This window comes from Magnolia sinica, chromosome 5 (assembly GCF_029962835.1).
Source record: "Magnolia sinica isolate HGM2019 chromosome 5, MsV1, whole genome shotgun sequence".
NCBI classification, from domain to species: domain Eukaryota; kingdom Viridiplantae; phylum Streptophyta; class Magnoliopsida; order Magnoliales; family Magnoliaceae; genus Magnolia; species Magnolia sinica.
The window spans coordinates 10816850-10840757 of record NC_080577.1 but is presented as its reverse complement, the minus strand read 5'-3'; the positions used below and the strand labels follow the sequence as shown (position 1 = coordinate 10840757).

The 23908-nt window shown below is 37.8% G+C and overlaps 4 non-coding genes across 4 annotated transcripts; all 4 read right to left on the bottom strand.

Moving 5' to 3' along the window:
• Positions 1–19769: 19769 nt before the first annotated feature.
• On the bottom strand, positions 19770–19841 carry TRNAP-UGG (transfer RNA proline (anticodon UGG)). The gene has a single exon. It is a non-coding gene; the product is annotated as a tRNA-Pro (tRNA).
• A 730-nt stretch (positions 19842–20571) lies between these two features.
• On the bottom strand, positions 20572–20643 carry TRNAP-AGG (transfer RNA proline (anticodon AGG)). Its single transcript has one exon. It is a non-coding gene; the product is annotated as a tRNA-Pro (tRNA).
• A 1657-nt stretch (positions 20644–22300) lies between these two features.
• On the bottom strand, positions 22301–22372 carry TRNAP-UGG (transfer RNA proline (anticodon UGG)). Its single transcript has one exon. It is a non-coding gene; the product is annotated as a tRNA-Pro (tRNA).
• A 428-nt stretch (positions 22373–22800) lies between these two features.
• On the bottom strand, positions 22801–22872 carry TRNAP-UGG (transfer RNA proline (anticodon UGG)). The gene has a single exon. It is a non-coding gene; the product is annotated as a tRNA-Pro (tRNA).
• Between the last annotated feature and the right edge of the window lie 1036 nt (positions 22873–23908).

Genomic DNA, 23908 nt, shown 5'->3' with positions numbered 1-23908 from the left:
TTGGGTCCCATGGGACCATCTGCCTCTAGTTAGGTCATGCTACTCAATCTGAGTCACGTCCCATAGCCGTGGATTTTGAGTAAGTTCTTGTCAGTGGAAGTTATTATGGGCCCAATGTGATGTTTGTGGGAAATCCACTCCATCCATCCATTTTGAAAGATCATGTTAAGATGTGAGACTAAAAATTAGACGGATCTAAAATTCAAGTGGGTCACATGACTGAAAACAGTGGAAAGGGAGCCTACCATTCAAACCTTTCCAGACTCCACTGCAATTCAAGTAGTTCATAAAAAGGCCCAAATGCTCATAAGGAGCTATCGCTGAATATTTTTTTTATAGTTCCGATTTTCTACGCTTCAAGGGTTCTGACTTTATGTTGAACTGAGGGGCATTCCAAGAATCGAACTGAGGACCTCGATCTTGCACCCAAAGTGAGAATCATACCACTAACCAAAAACCCATTTGTCTTGTTGGAATCCAAATATGAATAATTTCACACTTAAACTAGGTCTTCACAAAGGTTGACTTTCATTCAGCTGCAATTGGATGCATTATTCAACTGAATTTCGTTGACTAGTTCGGTGGATAGGAAGTTAGGAATCTCTAATGGTCTTAAGTCCAATACGAAAGTAACATTATGAGTCTAGCCTTCAGATCTGAATACCATGGAATGTAGTCGCTATTCAGCCATTTGCTTTTATTCGAAGCAATTACAACAATCCAATTCAATTGTCCACCCAATCATTATAAATTTTGCTATTAATTGGAATACAAAGTTAAAGAGATTACAAAGATGAGATACTCCTAGTTAACTACTAAACTAATTAGATTTTTTATCAACATTTCATAGACTTACTAACTCCTTAACGCTCTAGTTCGTGCCACACTCACACAACGCCCCAACACTACTCGAGTCAACGTAACTCCCACTTGCACACAAGGTGATAGATGCCAAGAACTAGGCTAAGAATGCCAGAGAATACAAGACAATGGAATAGGAAAAGTTGTATTGGACTGCGAAGAAATTAAGTGAATCCCACATCAGTGAGATTCCCCTTTATATAGACTTAGGAACTCTATAGATGCTTTACATCAATGGCGCCTTAAATTGTATCATATGGCAATCATCCAATCGTTAAAAAAAAAAAATTCAAAAAACTTGCACATTCTTCCACACTTCTCCAAGCTATTAAAACTAACCAAGAACACTAGAACTGTCTAGAGATTCCTATGCAACTCCACCATGTTCTAGCCATCTCTAGAAATTTCTACAATTTTCTACAAGACTATACCTTACTTTAGAAGTCTCTACATGTTATGTATGTAAATATTAGAAATCAGCTCAACCTGGCCAATTAACTCAACTCCAACCAGTTTCATCAGGAAACAAAATAATAATAATAATAATAATAACAATAATAATAATACTAGACTTGGTCATGATTTAGTCAAGACCTAAAACCTTGACAAAGTTGAGTGGCATTTTAGAATTGTAAACCATGATTTTGAAACTGCATCATAGTTCTTTAAACCCATGAAAACCCAACTTTAAACTTCTAAATCACATTTGATTATAATCATATGTTGTTGTGAGGATAATTAAAGGAGCATTCCGAGAATTGAACTTGGGACCTCTTGCACCCAAAGTGAGAATCATACCATATTGAGGGTCAAATATTGCATATTAGACACCAATTATTGTCTAGATTTACGAACATAGTATTGTTTAACGGCTCAATTTAATCGTGTTTGTGATGCAAGGTGTATTTAGGAGCTTGGAATGAAAAATGGTGCTAAATTCATGAATTTGATACTCTATAATTCACCAAGGCAAGGTACGGATTCCAGGGAACCAAGATCGACGGATTTACACACTAGAGATCTGAGAAAATGGAGAAATTAAAGCTCAAGTGGCCTGAAAAACGTCCAAAATGCAAGATTACAAGGTTCTCACCATCCGTTCAGCTCAAAAATTTATACATGGCCTGGGGACCATAAATGTACTGTACATGTCAAAAATCATCCATTGGATCTTGATGAAAGTAGCCCAAAGGACAGATCATACCATAAAACAGTGAATTGGGGCCCATATTGTATCTGGATATACTTCAATTTTAGATTCAACGCCTTAGATGAGATTATAAGACGGATGGATGGAGAGGATTCCCCATAACCATCACTGTGGACCCCATCTGAATTTTGTATACACCATGCACATGTGCACCAAATGTGCACGGCTAGTCCAAGACGATCAAACCGCATTGGACCCGTTCTTCATTCAAAAACAGCAAGTGTCGTTTTCTTTGGCGTGAAACAGGGGCACCTTTTGATTATTAGTGGGCCTTCATCATGGCCCATGCAAACGATCCGAGCCGTCCATCATGTAGAGGGGCTCAATCTAGTTAAATCTATGCTGACCTTATGCACTCATGTAAGCACACGTGCTGATTTGAACGGTCACAAACGGACTGCCCTACAACTTCCGCAGCTGATTTCTTCCATGGGTCACGCCAAATCTGATCCAGAATCGTCCCGTCCCAATCTAAAATCTCGTGAAGAATCAGATGGTCGGAGTGGATTTCTCAAAAAACTTCCATAATGGGTCCCTCCAAATAACGCAAAGCATATGGAATCCCGACTCCAGTCGGATTTCCTACAGCGCACGCATTGTCCATTGCGAGTTACTGTGATCCACTCCTGTGATAAGACAGGAAGATCAGGACCGTCCATTCGGTCCAGGAGGCGTCCAATACCTTTACCAAGGCTTCTTCCTGGTCCTATGCATGCACACACTGACAGATTACATTCACTTGTAAGATGAACGGCAGAGAAAAATATCCCGTGGGCCTCATCAACAGAAGGAAAAAAATTACACATTTCCAACCGAAATTGCAACACAAAGTTGATGAACGGTGTGAATCTCTCAACTGATACCGATCATGTGGGCCATCAAGCATTAGCGCAAGTGCCTTCCGCAGGCCCTGTTTTCGCACCGACGCATCTCCACCGCCTTGTGCATGAATTCCAGCCACCGACTCCAAGCTCTCCACCGGCCTTACCTCTATAAAAAGAGGAGGAAGAGAGAGAGAGAGAGAGAGAGAGAGAGAGAGAGAGAGAGAGAGAGAGAGAGAGGATCCATCAGTTGGCTGGGACGTCAGTGAGAGAGGAAGAGAAACAGAGAAGTATTTGTTTAGAATTTTTTTTATTATTATGTTTTTGAGAGATCTAGCTCTATCATGTTGAGCTAAACCTCTTAGCTAGGGCTAAGAGGTGAAGCTGGTAGCATGATAGGGGGACTTTTTACTTGTGCTTTTTATTTACACTGAATTGAACTTGATATTAGTTTAATTTTAAGAGAATGTTTTTAGTTTTAATGGTCTATTGTGACTGAAATTACAATGGGTTTATGATAACTTGGAGCATGTTCCTTATTTGATTATGACGTCAGAAAGCCCTTTTGTTCACCATCGTCTTCTGGGCATGGTCGGATGACGGTACCCTTCCCAACCTTCATATCATGTTGATTGGTTGGTAATTAGTTTAATTATGTTGTTTACTTTGTCTCCTGGGCATGGTTTGGTGATGGAGTCCATTCTAATTCATATACCTTTCATCTCTTTAAAACTATATCAAAGTAAGTTCAGTTTGATTTTCATGGTTACACCCTTTAACTGGATGAATATGGACTCTAAGTCCAGTTGAGTTTTTGATGTAAACATAAGAACTCCCTGATCTCTACAAGTGGATCCTCTGAATCCCTAGTTTCCTACCTCTGATTTTTCTAAGTTTTAGATAATTATTTCACTATTATTCTCTTAAATTCATTTGATTTAGATTTCATCTTAGTGTAGTTCTAGTTCTATTTAGTTTCAGATTACATACAGGTTCTAGTCCCTTGGGATTCAACTTCGGTCTCACCAAGTTTATTACTACATCACAACCCATTACTTGGGGAGTGAACATACTACTAGACCAAATGCCCTTCAATTGTACATAATCTAATGTTAATAATTTGAGACTTAAACTACGCAATTGTAAACTTGCAACTACACAATTGTAAACTTGCATTCAGCTGTGTTTTGATGCATTATCGAACTGGATTGCAAAAACTATGTCGACAGAGATTAAATGAGCAAATTGTAGACCTTGGCATTCATCACAATGATGTAGTCCTCATATTGCAATTATGTTCATTTCAAATCTGACATTTTTTATTATTATTTTTTATATATATAAAAGGTGGAAGCTACCTGCTATGATTGATGAGGCAAGATGTACAGAAGGAGATTCAGGTAGGCCCCACAAGGGTTAGCCAAACCTATCATGTGAACAAAAAGCAAAGAGCAAATCTACAAGGAAAAGCAGAAAAATTGAGCCGACAGGATGAAAATGACTGCAACTAACAGGCAAAAAGGAAGGACCTCCCAAGAGAAGAGAGAATGCAGCATAACAAGAGATTGGCAGGGATCGCCTCCAAGGGGGCGAGAAGCTGGAATTGCAGAAGACCAAGATCAGTCAATCCCTGTTTTGGGCCTGGAGAGCCTAAGCTAACCAAGATCAGATTTATCTAGAAGCAAGGAGCCCCTAATGGGCCTCGGGAGGTCATTTAGCTCGAGGAAGAGGGAATTGGGAGCACCCATGCTGGCACATTTAGCGAGACCATCGGCCACTGTGTTCCCTTCTCTAAGGGTGTGAGAAAATCTGATACTGAGGGCCTGGAGAAGTTGCTGGACCGAGAGGTACCAAATCTTCCAAGTGGAATGATTGTTTGAGTTGCTCACTGCATTGAAGATCACTCTGGAATCTGTCTCTGCTATAATTTGAGTCATGCCTTTAACTCTGCAAAATTTTAGGCTGTCAACCATCGCTTGGGCCTCAGCTACTATGTTGGAAACAGTACCATATCTGTTATGGAAGGCAAATATGACATTGCCAAGATGATCTCTACATATTCCACCTCCACCTCCCTCACCTGAGTTGCCCCTTGGCTGAGCCACCCACATTAAGTTTTACCCATCCCAATGGGGGTTTGCGCTGGGCGACCAAATCTGACATCAAAGTAACATACTCCAACTATGACCAATGCTCTCAATGAAAATACCAAGGAAGGTAATTGCAGTTCAGCCTTTTCAATTTTATCGGCCGACTACTGCAATTTCTTTTCAGAAACAGCACTTCCAATCAAATACAAATAGCAATTATATTTCTCTTGAGTCCCTATCCAAGTGGCATAATTCCAATAGGAGGATGGCACTATATGTGAAACAAGGGAATTGCAATTCAATTCAATAGTCCACCAAAGAGCGTTGTAAATCTCACATTAGAGGGATGCGAAAAATTGTTTAGGAGTGCGGTTTATATAGAAATATCATTGAAGTCAATACATTGCAGTTTTACTGTTTATTAAGAAGTTGGTCTCGAAGACTGCTTTTTCTCCATTTCATTGCTTGAGCTTGATTTGAATGGGAACACTATACAATACACACACGTAGTTTGCATTAATTAATGCTAATTAATGTTAAGACAGGACGTTTGCTTTACATTAACTTTTCAAGAGGTCTTTGGAAAACGATCTCGACTTGAGTGGGCCCCACTGTAGTGTTAATATAAAATCCGCCCTGACCATCACGTTTTTCACCCCATGTTAGACCAACAAATCGAAAATCAACTCTGGTTCAAGTGGACCGCATAATTGGAAATAGTGAGCAAAAAAAAAAATCTCACCTTTCAAAATGGTCATTAGGTTGGGTGGGTCTTATTGTGGTGCTAATGTAAAATCCACCCGACCATTACGTGTGTCAATCTGTGTTAGACTTAGGGACTGAAAATCAACCCCATTGGTGGTTCAGGTGGACTGCACAATTGGAAACATTGTGCTGAAAAATCTCGCCGTCCAAAATGGTTCATTTGATGAGGCCCAGTTAAATCACGTGTGGATCTTATTTTTAGTTCCCTCACCTAACCTTTTCTGTTGCATCTAATGGCTGGAGTGGATTTCACATAATCATGATTAGATTCCTATAAAAATCAAAGGTGGACATCTCTACTTCAATTGTTCTATTGGTGTGGCTCACCTGCAGTACAAGCTGCCTTATATTTTGGCTGTAGGCTTAAAATGAGATTGCACATAATGGTCGGAGTGGATCTTACATGCATGACAAGGTGGGCCATATCAAAAATCAAGGTCGGCTTTGTCTACAGCTGTTAAACTTCTTCCGATTCCGATGGAAAAGGTGCGTGTTTCCGATAAAGTGAAGTGGATTAGGTGCAACCTGTTCTCACTGGGAACTGTGCATTCCTGACCCTGGGCCTACGTTTACATAAGTATTGTATACCATTGCCCTACATCCAAATTTTCAGCTCATGACAGGACATAATTCAAAAAATGAAGTAGATAAAATTCTCAGGTGGACCAGACCACAAAAACTGTAGTGATTAGCTATTAAAAACTTTTTGTGGTCCAAAAGTCTTTGATCAAGATGAAATTTGATTTTTATTTTTATTTTACTTTATCAAGGTCTTTGTGACCTTTTAAATAAGTTGGGTGCCGAGTAAAAAATTTACGGTGGGCCCTAAGAAATTTTTAATGGTAAGAGTTCAATATCCACTATTTTTAAGGTGTGGATCACTTGAGATTTATAACTGCTTCATTTTCCGATTAATGTTCTAAAATGAGCTGAAAAAAGCAAAGGACAGTATAGATATATAATACCTACAGCAAGGTGGGTGGCATGATTAGGGACGAACTGTGTTGTACGTGGAAGGGGCTGCACTTAATCCACTCTTTTTCTCTGTTCTTTTTTTATCAATATGACACTTTTTTGTAAGTTGTAACCGAGCCGAAGAAGCATAACGGTGTGAGAGAAACTCCTAACTTTATTTTTACTGGCCCATCGTGATGTGCATGTGAGATCTACTACCACCATCAGATGCTTCATGTCATTCTACGTCCTGACACAAAATATGAGACTGGCTTTTGATCCTAGTAGGCCACACCAGTAGAATAGTAGAGGGAGAGACGTCTACCTTTGATTTTTACAGGACCCGCAGTCATTAGTAAGTGAAATCCATTCCAATCATTAGATGTCATACCAAAGGTAATGCTTTAGAACTCAAAAATCAGAGACATACTTGATTTAAGTGTACCTCGTCAAATGAATCATTTTGAAAGGTGAGATTTTTTTGTGGCTCACTATTTTCAATTGTACGGTCCACTTGAACCATGGATGGAGTTGATTTTCGATTATGGGGTGTAAAACCTGCTGGTCAGGGTGGATTTTACATTAAAACTTGATGTAGAGCGGGTCGCAGACAATTACATGGCCAAGATGGATCAGAAAAGGCCCGGTCGACGACAGAAGTGATCCAGACCATTGAACCTTAAATCGGGCGTATCTTGCAATCCGGAATGAGTTATCTGACGTAAAATATATGATTTTGGGGTAGAACGAGCTACTGAAGCCAACCAACCCTGCTACGCCGAGTTGCGCAGCCCGGAATTGCGAAAAACCCCTAGATTGATGGTCGTTTCCCTGTTTTAATTTCGTTTTTACTATAAATAGTAAGTTTTAGTTTGATTATAACTCTTCATCCATCGGGCTTTAGGAGTTGCGCCCAACGTGAAAAGAGCTTAGAATAATTAGGAGAACAGTTTGGTGAAGCCAAATAGGACACTTACTATTTTTGGCCGAAAACCTTGCGCACTAGTAGACATCACGACCGTCTATAAATAGTAAGTTTACTATTTATAGTAAGTCGCGGATTCTAAGAGTTTGAGTTGTAGTTTACTTCTAATTTCTTTCCCATTGCTTGGTAGCCCTATTTAAAGGGTTGTGAACTCATTTTTATTCATCAATTAATCAATTTCGAATTTATTAGAATTTATTTCTATTTTCTGCTTTCTTTTCCTCGTGGATTCGAGAAGTCTCTGTGAGGAGTCCAGAGAAGCTCCGTGGATTCGGGGTAGTTATCCTCATCACGTTCATCCCTGCGTCAAAACTACAGTGGGGCCCACCCAAGCCGAGATCGTTTTCAAAAGACCTCTTGAAAAGTTAATGTAAAGCAAACGTCCTGTCTTAACATTAATTAGCATTAATTAACGCAAGCTACGTGTCTGCATACTATTTAAGAGAAAAAAAGTTTAATTAATGCCCAGCTAGTTGGACCAAAATGAAGCGTCCAACTAGTTGTGTGTGAGCATTTCTATATATATATATATAGTGTGTGTTGGTGACTTCATTCCATTAAAAGCTAAGAAATAGGGCGGACTGCACTTTCTTTCTTATCATATCCGTTCGCAACCATTTTCACCTTGTACCTATATAATTTCTTATGAAAAAATCACTTGTACTCAAATGCTTTTCGCCCAATAGGTAGTTTCACTAGATCGTATGTTTTGTTCTTGTATAGAGAATTTATCTCATAATATATCGTTATCATTCATTTCTGAACATTTATGTTATCTAATACTTCCTAGAAGGTAGACGAATCATCTTTATTCGTAATAAGAGTAAATGCAACATTTGAGTCATCCATGTATCTTAACGGTAACCTGCGATTTCTTGATGGATTTCTCCTAACAGACGGTTGCTACACCTCTTCTTATACATCTTTCTATGGCTTAACTTCTTCAAATGTTTCAACTTTATCTATTTCAATGCCAATCATTGATTATTATTATTTTTTTTTTTTCATTTCGTTGTGCTCATCCTTACGGAACAAGTAACCTTCATTAAACTTGATGTCCCACCTAAATATGATCTCACGTGAAACCCGATCATACAGTATGTATTCTTTCATGATATCACCATAGTGAAATCAGATTGCGTACTGAGTTATGATCAGTATGCTCTTATCGTACTCGATAAACTATGTTGGGCTCACTGTGAATGTATCTAGTTTATCCATGTCGTCCATCCATTTTCCAGATGATTTTAGGGTTGAACCCAAAATTGAAGCATATCTAAAGCTCAAGTGGACCACACCATAGGAAACACTAGGAATAATGATTTAAACCGTTGAAACCTTTCTAGGGCCCACGGTGATGTTTATTTGTCATTCAACCTATTCATAAGATCAAATAGACATGGATGAATGGAAAACATAAATATCATCTTCATCCAAAACTTCTATGGCCCCTAAGAATTTTCCAACAGTAGACGTTCAATTCACACAATTTCGTATGGCGTGGTCCACTTGAGCTTTGGATATGCCTTGTTTTTTGGCTCAAGCCCTAAACTATTCAGGTAAAATGGATGGACATAGTGGATAAAATACATAAATCATGGAGGACCCCATAGAGTTTACTTAGTACGCTTAGCCTATTGAGTTATTTAATACGCAATTCGCTAAAGATATACATTTTTACCCTTTGATCTAGCTTATCTTTCTCAACTAACAATACTGGAAAATAAGCATTACAATCAAATATCTGCAACCTTGAGTAATCGGCTTCATGAACATTCCATATGGCCTCTGGAATTTTACAATCAATCAGCGTAAAAAAAGATCAATTCACTAAATAGCAAGTCATCTTAACGGCTTCAGCCCATATATAGCTCCATGCCTAACCAAACATTACTCAACATACTTTGGGCTCTTTTCAAAAGAGTCTAATTCATATATTCCTCTACACCATCCTGCTTTGGTATATGCCTCACTATGTTATTTATCATGATCCCCTTATTCTTGCAATATTAATTACATTCATTAAAAGTAAACTCTCTACCGTCATCGGTCCTTAAAATTTTCAACTTTCTCCCTATGTATTTTTTTATTATTGCCTTTTATACCTTAAAAGTGGCAAAAGCATCATATTTATATTTTATAAAATAAATCCATACATTTTCTATAAAAGTCGTCAATGAATATAATAAAAAATGACAATCCTCCTCTATAAACAACAAGCAATGACCCCCACATATTCGTGTGCACATAATTAAGTTGACCTTTACTAGCATTTTTTATATAAAGATAACATTGATTGTTTCCTGTATATGCAATAGTAACAAATACGTAAGTAAAAACTTTTAAAGCTAAGAATCAAATCATAATTAAGAAATACCTTTATATCGCACTCGCTCATGTGGCCTAGGCATGCATGCCACACACGTGCAGACGTGAATTCCATTACAGATGTTGTAGCACCACTAGATACAGTGCTCTTAATTAACCTTTAAAAGTTCCCACTCCTCTGTGTTTTCCTAACTGTGATTGTCCCTTTAGAAATTTTTAGGACACCTTTATAGCTAGCGAATTTGCATCTGAGTGCCTCAAGAGCTAGAAACTTTTATGATTGGCTGTGAGATTGGTAAATTGCTATTGTTGTCATCGTCTTCTGGGCATGGTTTGATAACGAAATCACTTTCAAATCTTCATCATTCTTATTTAATGATGATTAGATCCATGAGACGTTCAGAGATCTGACAAATCTCTTCTTACCAACTAGATAAGATAGGACTCCGATTTCAGTTATGTCCTTGAATTATGCAAGTAGCTTCCCAATTGCTACAAGTAGATCCTTGGCACCCTAGTTTCTCACCTTTGAATTTTACAAGTTTTAGTTTTATAGTTCACAATTATTCCTTTATATCCTCCTGATTTAGATTTCATCTTCTTCTAGTTCTAAGTTCTGGTTACTTTAAGATTACGTACAAGTTTCAGTCCCTATGGATTCGACCTCGGTCTTACGGAGATTATTACTACATCACAACCCTATACTTGGGGTGTGAACAGTACGCATTAAGATATTTGATGGGACAGAGCGTACCCTGACTGAGGTAAGGCATGTTAACGACATGAAGAAGAGTCTGATTTCTCTCGGTGCACTCGAGGCTATAGGGTGCAAGTTCACGGGTATTGATAGTGCCCTTAAAGTATCTAAAGGGGCACGGGTAATCATGAAAGCGCAATGACTTGGTAATTTTTACAGGTTGATCGAGAGCACTTCAACATGTGGAGCTACAACGGCTATAGTGGATTCCACCTCTGCACATGTGTGGCATGCTGGCCATGTCCACATGAGCGGGCAGGGCATGAAAGCTGATATGCATGGACATAGATACAAAGTAGGTGGAGCAACCACCTGTGAGTAGAATCACACAGCATAATTACAGGATATCGATGAGATACATGTACGACTCCTATATTGCATATGCTCTCGTTATAGAAAAGAGAGATCCGTTTACTATTCAGATGGCTCTAGGTGTGCCTGGTACTAATAAGTGGAAGGTGACTATGGACGATGTGATGGACTTGTTGTACTAGATCGACACATGGGAGCCAGTGGAACTTCTAGTGGGCCGAAAAATGGTTGGACACAGGTGGATCTTTAAGAGGATACAACATAGATATAGAGAGAGGCTGGTAGCGAAGGGTTATGCTTAGAGAGAAGGGATCAACTTCTTAGAGATATTCACACCGACAATATAGTAGGTGTCTATCAGATTCGTGTTGGCGTTGGTTGCCCAATACAATCTCGAGTTGAAATGATGGATGGAGACTACACTTCTGCATGGAAAATAGAAAGTGTTGTTATTCATGAAGCAACCAGAGTGGTTCGAAGTTTAAAGGGGCTGAGAAAAAAATTTGAAAGAAGTCGTGGTATGACCTGTCGCCTAAGCAGTGGTATAAAATTTGATTCATTCATGATGAGTCAAGAATTGTATGTTGATAACATATAAATCGCCAACCATGTCGTGTCTGAAATCAACATATTAAAAACTCGATTAAGTGGGACATTTAAGATGAAGGATCGGAAGGTTGCAAATATGGTTCTTGGCATTGATATTCATAGAGACTGGAAGAGGAGTAGGCTTTGGTAATCATGGATAGAATACCTTGAGTATGTATGCGATAGACCAGGCAAAGCCGGTGAGCATTCCCTACGCGGTTTACTTTAAGTTTTCCTCAGGACATGTCTCAAAACAGATGAGAAAAAGTAGGATATATCTCATGAGCCTTATTTGAATGTGGTTGGCAGTGCATGCCATGGTCTGTATTAGACCGGTTATTTCACAGGCAATCATTGTTGCAAGCAAATACCTCGGCAAGTAACATTGGATGGCGGTGAGATATGGTTACTTCGATACATTTGAGATGCAAAAGACTACGTCTTAACTTTTGAGAAGACGAACAAAGTTGATATGGTATGTGGATTCAGACTACGCAAGCAGTGTGGATTGTAGAAAGTCGATTTCAAATTACTCATTTGTACTAGCGGGTGAAGCAATTAGTTGGATGTCAAAGCTTTAGTCTGTGGTGGCTCTTTCCACAACTGAAACAGAATTATCCGATAGGTGCTTGAACAAGGAGGTGTAACACTGGTGAAGATTCACACTAGCGTGAATCCATCAGACATACTCACCAAGGTCGTTCCTAAAGAGAAGTTCAAGTTCTGTGCAACTTCTCTGGGCTTGGCGATAACGTAAAAGAAGGATGGAGTGTGCACGAGAAGCAGTGATTGAAGTTATGATGTAACACAGAGATAAGAGAAGAGATAAAGGAGCTAAGTTTGAAGATTAAAGACATGGTGCAAATTGTTAGTGACAGATGTCTTCAATTTGTCAGATTGGGGGCTCGATGACATCGAAGCAAAACTCGATGCCATCGAATTTTTTGGGATTTTTTAGCTTCGGTCGCTGGACAGTTTCTACCATTCTTCAATGACAACGAAGGTTGCTCGATGTCATCGACGATTTACGCAATTCGTTTGCGGAAACACAGATTCTGCGATTTTTGTGTCCTATTTCGATTCTATTTGTTTCTAAAGCTATATAAAGGGTTGTATACGGAACTAGGAGGTATTCTGAGGGAATTCTAAGGCATTCTGAAGTTTTTTAAAAAGTTTTAGGGTTTCAAGGGGTGGAGAAAATAAGAGGTTTGAGGATTGCTCAAGCCAGGTAAGTCCTTTATCTTCGTAATTTGTATTTTTCATAGTGGTATTTCTATCGCTTTATGTCGTGGTTTTTTCCCAAAGGGTTTTCCATGTTAAATCTCTGTGTTCTCTTGTGTTTGCTTGGTGCTATTGGATTCCTATCCTACATCCATATCTGTGTGATTCCGCAGCACAAATCCCAATAAAATCAACCAAAACATCACAGCAAGCAACAACCCAAAACTATGATTTTCAATTGAACCAAAAAAGGTTCGGTCGAACCGAAAATTGTCCTCTCTAGGCATATTAAAAGCACTCGATCAACATGGGTTTCATAGGCTGAGTGGCTCTCATAAAAGTGCCAACCATGTCGTGATCCGCCAACACGCAGCAGGTACCCGAGCAAGGTTCCCACGCTAGCTAGCACGTTTCCTGGAAGAATCACTGTAGCTTGACATTCCCACTATCCAATTAATGGGGTGTAAAAAATATGTCCGAGATGGAACAACTGAAATATTAGGTATAACCATCAACTTGAAACGACTATTCGGCAGCTTTCAAACAGAGAGGTTTTCGACTGCGCACAACGTGATTGCTGAGTTTGCACAACAACAAGGGTTTTCTGGGCTTTTGATCTGGCCAAAAATCAGCAATATGCATTGTGATTTTTTTGTAGGAACCCAGAAAATAGTAGCCAAAGGGGTGCTCGTTCGTTTTTACAAGAATCGTGTAGCGTACCTCATGCATATATGTAAGTTCTAGGGCTGTCAACAGGCCGGGCCTGGGGTTGTTCTCAGACTGGATTTTGAACTGTTTCGGACCAGGCCAATTCAAAATTTTGATTTGGCAGGCCCGGGCTTGGCCCATTGACAGCCCTACATCTAAACGGCTTAATTATGTAACTGCTGACCAAGCACCATATGCTTGGAACTTTCATGACACCCACATCATTCATCGGGCACACTGCTTCACGTTCAACCACATCATCCAAACTCAGGTAGGTCCCAATATAGGAAACAGTTGGCACTTCGACCATTAGTTTTGCATTGGGCCCACCATGGAGTTTATATGCCATCCAATCTATTCATCTGATTTACCTCACTGGGATGAAAAAATTACCAAAAATCCCAGTATTAAATGATTCACATGAGCCATACCATGAGAGTGTAGTGCCTTTTGCATAATTTAAATTGGGTGAGTGTTGAATCAACTGATTTTTTAAGATCAGGGCCAAAAAAGCAGTGGTCTACGTAATGGATAGGGTGGATTTCATGAATTGTACTTTCCCCACATTAGAGAAAGTTACCCATGTTAGGAACCCACACAAGGTACCCAAGCATTTTCCTTTTTACGCTACACATGCAATGGGCTTTTTATTAACCTATTAAAAAAACTAAATTACTCATAAAAATGTGGTGGCCAATAGGATTTGACTTAAATCCTTTTTAACCATTTGAAATCGACTTTCTAATCTAATAACACCTTACAGAAATAAAACTCTTAAAACTAAAACCAATAGAAACATAAAATAATCAAATCAGCAACTAACATCAAAACTTCAGCTATCATGGACTGTGAAAGTGCAAGTCTTCATCAACGAAGGCCTCAACTGTAAGAGGCAACGGGACCCACCACTCTTGATCAATGCTTTTATATAAGCTAAGATCACCACACAAAGATAAATGTTGGATCTGGGAGAAACTACGACGGTTTCAGTCCGTCACAAATAAACGACGGATCCTATCCGTCGCAAAAATTTAAAATCTGTCACTGAAAAATGGAAAAACCCACCTGAATTATTCGTCGTTATATCAGGATTATGTGATCTTAGGATTTTTAGAAATATGAGTCAATATTCTTTCAAATATGACTAATTTCACATCATTTGGACATTATTTGATGCCTCAAGGGGAACTACAATTTATTGGTTTTGCTCTAGACAAGAATTGGGATGTGGGGCCTAGCAGAATGATTTGGAGTCAGTTGGAACTCAAATTTAATCCTTACATGTTTGTAATCTTGTAATGCCTTGTGATGACCTCCATCGAATTTGGTTGGTCATAGTGGATTAGTAACTCAACATTCTAGAATAACGGATGTGCATGGGACAATCTATAGATGTTACATACTTGAGGTGGGGCCATGTTGTCCAACCCACATTTGGTTGTCGGTGTGATCATCTAAGATCAAAGATACAGACCCTCGCATGATCTGTAAAAGATTTAGGCCTTTGTACAATTCAACCATGGGCTATACGGCAATCATTGGGGAATATATACTTATTTGGCCTAATTCCATTGCATCACACTCGATGGGTTACATCTTAGCTTGCTTATCATTCTAAAGAGACATTTCATTAGGGGATGTTAACCATCCAAACTTGACATGGAATGGATAGAGAAGCACCCAATGGAAGGTTTGGATTGTACAAATTTGGGCCAAAGGGCCTTTGATTGGAGAAAAATGGCTTAAATGCACACAATTAATAGATTCCAATGGACATAACTTTGTGATTGGTTATCATTTCACGGATATGATATACAGTGTTAAAGCTATTGGGGAGCTCTATGCCTTGACTAATAATCAAATATTCATAGGCCCTTAGATGACTTCATAAAACTCAATCATTTAAAGAATCAAAATTGAGTTTTAAGTTGAAATTTACTATTTTTAGTAATATCTTTTTTTATGTTATTTTAGGGTGTTAGTCTTATTGTGGTCTAGGTTCTTTGTTTTAATCATATAAGAGTTGTTTATGAGTACTTTTATTAGAATTGGATGCATTTTTTGTAATTTTTAGTATTTCAGTAAAGTTTCCTATCTTGAGTTAAATTAGGGTCAAGGATTTTTTTTGTTTATATAAGCACATTAAATATGTTGTAAGCAGCACTTTCATCCACAATACTAATTTTGTTTGTCATTTTTAAAAAATTTCTCTTTCCCTCGAGTCTCAATGGCTACACTTGAGCAGAAGAAAGTAATCTCCACTTTCTCCATTCTCCCCTACGTTAAATCTCCAGCTTATAAAATGGAAGGCTATAATAGAATGACCTATATATGTAAATGCACCGACATTTCTGCATTGTTTCTTGATAACAGTACTATGGGGGTGAACGGACCCTTTGAATTGGTGATTGGATTGTCCCACACTTCCAAAGCAACTATTATATCGGGAGCCTATAATACAACTAGTTGTATTAAATCATCTCCTCCTATAATTTGTTAAATATGAGTTCAACATTTCCAGCTTTTTTGGTATTCAGTCTTGGAGAGGTGGCTTCAGTTTCAATTACTAGTTCACCAAAAGAAACCATTTCTATGTTGTGAAATTTTTAGGATAGCTGAAAATGCATACAAGAAGTAGCAATCCTACCAAAAACAAATAAACAAAAAAATGAAATCACAATTTAGTACCACTTGCTACAATCCAATTGCACTGCGTCCAACCACCTTGTTAGTGTAGTAGAATAGCAGGGCAATTCTCCTTTGGCAGAAGGTACACACATGATTCATGAGGCCCACATAACTGTGCTCTTCTCGCGTGCGACCCACTGCCAAGGGAGAACTGCTTTGTGATTTGTTGCCTACACACATGCTGAGCTCCATGCTTGACGAAGGTTGGTATTACATTGGGATATTATATAGCGGGGTAGGCTTGACGGATATGCTTGCATGTATTCGGATATGCGGAGAACATTCTCAGGGTTGTTCTCTTTCTCCTTTTGGGGTTGCAATCAAGGTCCCCACCACTATTCATAGCATCTCTTGTAAAAGCTCCAACGTCGCCTTCTCCATCCATCATATCTCACATATCAATGTGTGCATAGAATGTGAAACGGATGTAATGGTTGTTAGGAGACTTGCTAGCCCCCTGTAAGGGTGTAAATGGACTGGGCTGATCCGTGCCAGGAGTTCTTGAAGCCCAGCTAGTGATCTAGATACCCGGGCCTAGGCCCAGAATGGCAGGTTGAACTGGTGACCAAATGCCCATTTCCTGCAATGTTAAATGAGCCAGGCCTGGTCCAGCTGTCAAAGATGGGTTTTATGCATGAATCCAAACCCATACTTGGCATGATTCACTAACTGGGTCCCAAATTCCATGCCCAGGCCCATCCCATGGGCCTTTAGCCTTAGCCAGATCGAGCCCAAAGTGGGCTGGACACAGCTCAAGCCTGGCCAGCTCGGCTCACTTTCAACTCTACCCTATGAGCCCAAAAAACCATGGTTTGGGCTAAGGTTCCTTAAGGCTGATAACTAATTCATAAAGCTTCGTAAGCAGCCACATACCCCTCTCTCTCTCTCTCTCTCTCTCTCTCTCTCTCTCTCTCTCATATGCGTGTGGTGGGATATTTTGTTCGATTTCCTAACCATAATGCAAAAATACAACGGTAGAATAGTCTATCATGGAAGAGGGGAACAGTCAAAATCGAGCGGAGAAACGAAATAGACCCACCATCGTTTACAAATAATCTATACATCAGGTCCCACCCGGGATTACTTGTGACTCTAAGAAGCGCTTTTTTATTTTTTTCCTAACGATACTATGATACTATTTATCCAATCTATGGCTCTAAAAAAGGTGGACAGTTATAACAAAATTATGTGTGCGTATTCAAAAGGTTAGGATCATCAAATCAGTGCGATTTTGTGCCATGTCTTCCCCCTAGAAGTATGAATCAATGGATGGTTCAGATCAACCTACAGCCATCCGGAAGTTAGTATTTTCGTGTACGCACATATAACTCTTGGATTAGAAAGCGAGAGGAGAACATGTATCAACCAGGACAGTGTCTGACCATCGGCGGTCCATACAGCTATGTTGGTGCCCCCACTTACTCTTGATATATCGTTGACAGATAGGGGGTGACTTGGCCCAACTTGTCAGAGTTTGACCCATTTTGTCAGAGGCGGTTTGACAAGCGACCCAGTTGCACGGTTTTTGCAAAAGTTTGGGTATTTAAGCTTAATTACCATTGGGGCTCGGTGAGATGATTGTTTTCTCTTATAAGGCAAGGGTTTTTGTAGGTTGAGAGGGTTTTTAACACCTGTAAAGGCTTGGGAATGGATTATTCTCAAGGGCTAGGATTTTTCCTAGAGTGTTATTACAATGGGAGATTGGGTTGCTTATATAATCAGAGAAGGTGGATGTTATAAATCTAATGTTTCAAATATAGTGGAGGTCCGTGTCGCTTTGTACCATTGCTTTATTTTTCCACAAGAATTTTTCACGTAAAATCGTGTGTTTGTGGTTACTTGATTGGTTATTGTCTATTTTGATTGTAATATTTGATAAAGTTCGAAAATATTGACATTGAATTTTTTATTGCTATCGTGAAAGAATATTTCACTCTTTACAATTGTTTGAATGAAAATATATATACAAGTATAAAGAATCTATTCTAGGAAGGAAAGCTAAAAATAAACCTAACCGTTACAAAACTTTGACTTGTGATTTACCTAGCTATTACAGAAAATTTCTAGTTGTTACACCCAGATGTTCAGCTTAATAATCAAACTAAGATGGATCATGTGCTTGATTTGAGAAGTCCTCCTTTATACTATCTTCATTAAATATGTTTCCGTAAAGCATAAAATTAATGAAAATATTAGATCCGAATTTCTAATATTTAAGGTTGATCCCAGTTTGTTGTGACTCAGAATTACAAGACCAACACCGACCAGATAGCTGGTGTCAAAACTCTGCATATAACTTTCTCACGATCATTCTTATAAAAGAGTGACTTTAAAAATAGTTTTTTTTTTTTTTTTTTTGGGGGGGGGGGGGGTGTGTAAATAGTCTGCAGAGAATGCTTGCTAACATGAAATTGCTATCAAATGCTCTAAATTTTTGTTGAAAATTATTATTAAAAATTTTTTTAAAAAGGAAATGAATTATGCAAGAAGAGAGAATTGACACAGGGATGAACGTGATAAGGATAACTACTCCGAATCCACGGAGCTTCTCTGGACTCCTCACAGAGACTTCTCGAATCCACGAGGAAAGAAAGCAGAAAATAGAAATAAATTCTAAGAAATTCGAAATTGATTAATTGATCAATAAAAACAAGTTCACAACCCTTTAAATAGGGGTACCAAGCAATGGGAAAGAAATCGTAATCAAACTAAAACTCAAACTTTTAGAATCCGCGACTTACTATAAATAGTAAACTTACTATTTATAGACGGTCATGATGTCTACTAGTGCGCAAGGTTTTCGGCCAAAAATAGTAAGTGTCCGATTTGGCTTCACCAAACCGTTCTCCTAATTATTCTAAGCTCTTTTCACATTGGGCGCAACTCCTAAAGCCTGACGGATGAAGAGTTATAATCAAACTAAAACTTACTATTTATAGTAAAAATGAAATTAAAACAGGAAAACGACCGTCAATCCAGGGGTTTTTCGCAATTTCGGGCTGCGCAACCCGGCGTAGTAGGGTTGGTTGGCTTCAGTAGCTCGTTCTACCCCAAAATCATATATTTTACGTCAGGTAACTCATTCCAGATTGCAAGATACGCTCGATTTAAGGTTCGATGGTCTGGATCACTTCTATCGTCGACCAGGCCTTTTCTGATCCATCTTGGCCATGTAACTGTCCGCGACCCGCTCTACATCAAGAATTCCCCAAGAATAGTTTACAATCTTGATTGAGAAAGAGAGATTCTCATCTTATAGTTCAATAAATAATACTGTGACCATATGAGATTAGTACATATAGAACTAAAATAAATAAATAAAAACCATTATTGGCAACTTCAAGAATAGTTTACAATCTTGATTGAGAAAGAGAGATTCTCATCTTATAGTTCAATAAATAATACTGTGACCATATGAGATTAGTACATATAGAACTAAAATAAATAAATAAAAGCCATTATTGTCAACTTCATACTAGAAGGGGCATTCCGAGAATCGAACTCGGGACCTCTTGCACCCAAAGCAAGAATCATACCACTAGACCAAATGCCCTATTGGTGTTATAAATCTATTGCTAATGAATCTGACATTCGAGGTGTTTAACCATAGGTATTGATTTTCTGGTAGTATTAAGAGATCATCAACAGATGTTACTAGTTCACTCCCGCTCAGTATGAACTATTATCAACTGCTAAGAATAATCTGTGGGGATTTAATAAACAACGATCTTGCTATCAAGCCCTTCTAGTAGCATTGTTGATTATTAGCATAAATAAGGTCTTGAACCTTCACTTTTAGACATCTTTATTGATTATGATTTTAGTGTGAATATTGTTGAGTTCCGAACATTAAACTTCATTACAACCAAAGAAAAAACAAATTTGAGAGAGAGAGAGAGAGAGAGAGAGAGAGAGTGCAATCCTCACCTGTCACTTTTGTGGCGCCCATTGGATACCATTGTAAAACCTTTTGTTGATTTTTCAAAGATGCAGGTGCTGTGCTCCCACCTTAAAAGGAAAAAAAAAAACATGTTGAGATGTTTGAGTGCCTTCTTTGAAGTGTATTGATATCGTCTTGCATATAGGTTTTGGACCTCTGTTTTAGTACTTCATTCTATAACACAAAACCTTTGTTTTCGGATTGTTTCTTCTTTTAAGAATGCTTGCTCAGTGCATGGCTTTTTGCCTATTAAAAAAAAATGAGATAAGTACAGACAAACTTAGAAAAAAAAAAAAAAAAAAAGAATGAAAAAACAAAACCATAAGATAGACCCACATCAAAGGGGGCATTCCGAGAATTGAACTCGGGACCTCTCGCACCCTAAGCGAGAATCATACCACTAGACCAAATGCCCTCTGTACGTTTGGAAAACTGGTATCAATAATTTTTTAGACTTAAACTACACAGTTGTAAAGGTTGACTTGCATTCGGCTGCAATATTGGAGTGGATTGCAATAACTATTTTGACAAAGAGGAAATGATCAAAGCCTAATTATCTCAGTATTTATCAAAAAAACCAGTCCTCAAACTGCTGGTAAATTCCTTTCCGAGTCCAAGATGAAAGTAATATAGTTGCAATTATGACTGAAGCTCAATGCAAGAAGTTAAATGTCATCCAGCCATTTGCACTTCACTACCCAATCATTCAATTCAATAGTCCATCCAAACACGATAGAAATCTTGCAATAGGATTACAAAGCTTAAGCGATTACAATGACGAGATATTTTGATGCACACTTTCTAAGCCAAATTCAAGGGGAAAGTCCATCCCATGAATCAGACCAAAGCTTGGAAATCGAGGCCATTATTTCGAAACCAAACGCATCCATGATGCATGGCTTTGGGACCAAGTTGTGCATAGGAAAGGAAATAATTTGAAATTGAAGCATGTCTTGGAAAGATCTTTTACATGATTTTGATTTTATTTTATTTTTGTCTTAGAAATTTTAGTAATGCGTTAGGACTCATGGTTATTGCAACCAATTTGTAGGAAATAATTAAGTTTAATTATGATGAGTTGTTATAATTGGTCTATATAAGAACTTATTTTGCAATGAAAAAAAAATAAAACTTTTTGTTTCTAAAACTATATATTATTTCTTGTAATTTTTTAGTAGAAAAAAGTGTTGGGAGATTCCTTTTTTATTATGATTGAATCCAATCCATAGCGGTCGAGTGATTCCCAACATTGGCACCACTTTGTTCTTATAAAAAAAATTCAATTTTATCGGATTTGTTGCCTGTGATGTTTTAGGCATTTTTAATTAATGAATGATTTTTATATTTAAAAAAGTTTGGTAATTCATCATCAACTTAATTTTTATCGTACAAAATTTAAGATCATTCTGATTATTTTTTTTTAATTATTAAAATTCTTGAAATCCCATATGCCTGAAACCGACAATTTTCCAAACAGTTTCAAAACGTCTTAAAATCAGCCTTATTCAAGTTTGGGTTTTATTTTCTATTTATTTGTTCTGAAATTACAGTCATCAAGGTTTATTTTGGCTTTTGAACTAACTCAGTCAAAGTTATATTCAAGAAGATACATTATTTTGAAGTAAGCATATCTAGCTGTCCTTTCAGTCTGCATCATGTTCCTTGTTCAATAGTCCTTTAAAGTTCATTTGATGACCACATTATATAGGCATTTACCAGAATTCATGATGAGAATGTAGACATGAAATTAAAGTAGCACTCCTTTCATGTCCGAAAGAAAAGTAACACAATGTTGATTAGCAGCATATTCTCTTACCATGGTTTACAATCAGGTTGCTTCACTTTATTAAACCTTTTATTGCAATTCAGTTCAATAGTACATCAAAACACAACCAAAAATCAACCTATAGGTAAAATTTCATACATATATTGGGAGAGATGTTATCTTAATCTAATAGTTCATTTATTATGAGAGAGAGAGAGAGAGAGAACTTGCACTTCTATTCTAATTTACTTATAATCTAATTGGACATTAAAACAAGAAACTAGTTTCACTGGATATTGAAAGTGAGAGGGCATTCAGAGAATTGAACTCGGGACCTCTCACACCCAAAGCGAGAATCATACCACTAGACCAAATGCCCAATTCATGTTATAAAATCCACTCTTAAGGGATCTGACATTGCGTTCAATCACAAGTGTTGATTTTCTTTTATTCTAAAGAGATAATTATTAACAGGAGATATAACTAGTTCAGACCCACTTAATATGCATCATTATCAACTGCTACAAATAATCTGTGGGAGTTCGGTCCCACTTAATATGCACCATTATCTTGTTATCAATCCCTTCCGGTATTGTTGATTAGTAGGAGAGTTGAAGTCTTGAACCTTCACTTTTAAATATCTCTGTTCAGTATGATTTTAGTGTGAAATTTGGCCAACAAAAAAAAGAAGTCAGTGAGAAAGAACTAAAATAAAAACCATTATTCTCAACTTTGTATACTAATATTGCATTCAGTTGTAATCATGTTGATGTGAGTTTTGAAACTTTAAGATGGACCCACATCATGGGGGCATTCCGAGAATCGAACTCGGGACCTCTCGCACCCAAAGCGAGAATCATACCACTAGACCAAATGCCCTCCATATGTCAGGAACACTACGTTAATAATTAGAGACTTAGATCACACAGTTCTACAGGTTGAATTGCATTCAGCTGCGTATGGATGCAATATTCATGTGGATTGCAATAACTATTTCGACAGAGATGAAATGACCAAATCCCAGTTACCTCAGCTATTCATTGCAAGAAAGTAGTCTTTAAATCGTATGTACATTCATTTCAAGTATAACATCAATGTAACATAATTGAAATTAAGGCTGAAGGACTCCATACAAATATCGGAAGGTAAATGCAATCCAACCATTTGCGCTTATTGAAACAACTAATCAAATTCATTCGTTAGTGCTTCCAAAAGCTCTGTAAATCTTGCAATAGGAATGCAAAGTTAAAGAGATTATAATTCTGAAATGTTCCTGTTTTGATAGTCCTTCCTAGTTAATCAATGACCAAATTGTAATGAGGTTCACCCGCATTCATGATGAGAAAATAGCCCTGAAATTGCAGTGGGAGAAAGTAAAACAATATCAATTAGCTGCCCAGTCTCAAACATGAATACTATGGTTACTGCAATCAGGTCGGTTTACTTTATTCAACCAATTATTGCAATTCAATTCAATAGTGCATCCAAACACAACCTAAGATCAATGCGTAAATAAAACTAGATACATATGGATGGGAAAGATGCTATCTTAATCTAATAGTTAATTTATTGAGAGAGAGAGAGAGAGAGAGAGAGAGAGAGAGAGAGAGTATTAAAATGGATTGTTATCTTAGTTGATTTATTTTTTCCTCGGTTGATTGAAAGGGACTTCGACCACGTGAATTTAATAAAGAAGATAAAATCATCAGAGCGTATCGAAATTATCATTAGTTTATTGGAAACATGTTTGACTTTGGGAATCTTTGACATAAAAAAATATATAGATGTACACGCATCCCACAGTTGGAAAAAATACAATACAACTAATTGTATCATAAGGAAGCGGATTAGGAACTGAGTAGAGTACTCTGTAAACTCTGTGGGGCCACCGTGGATCTGTGTCTTATCCATCAGT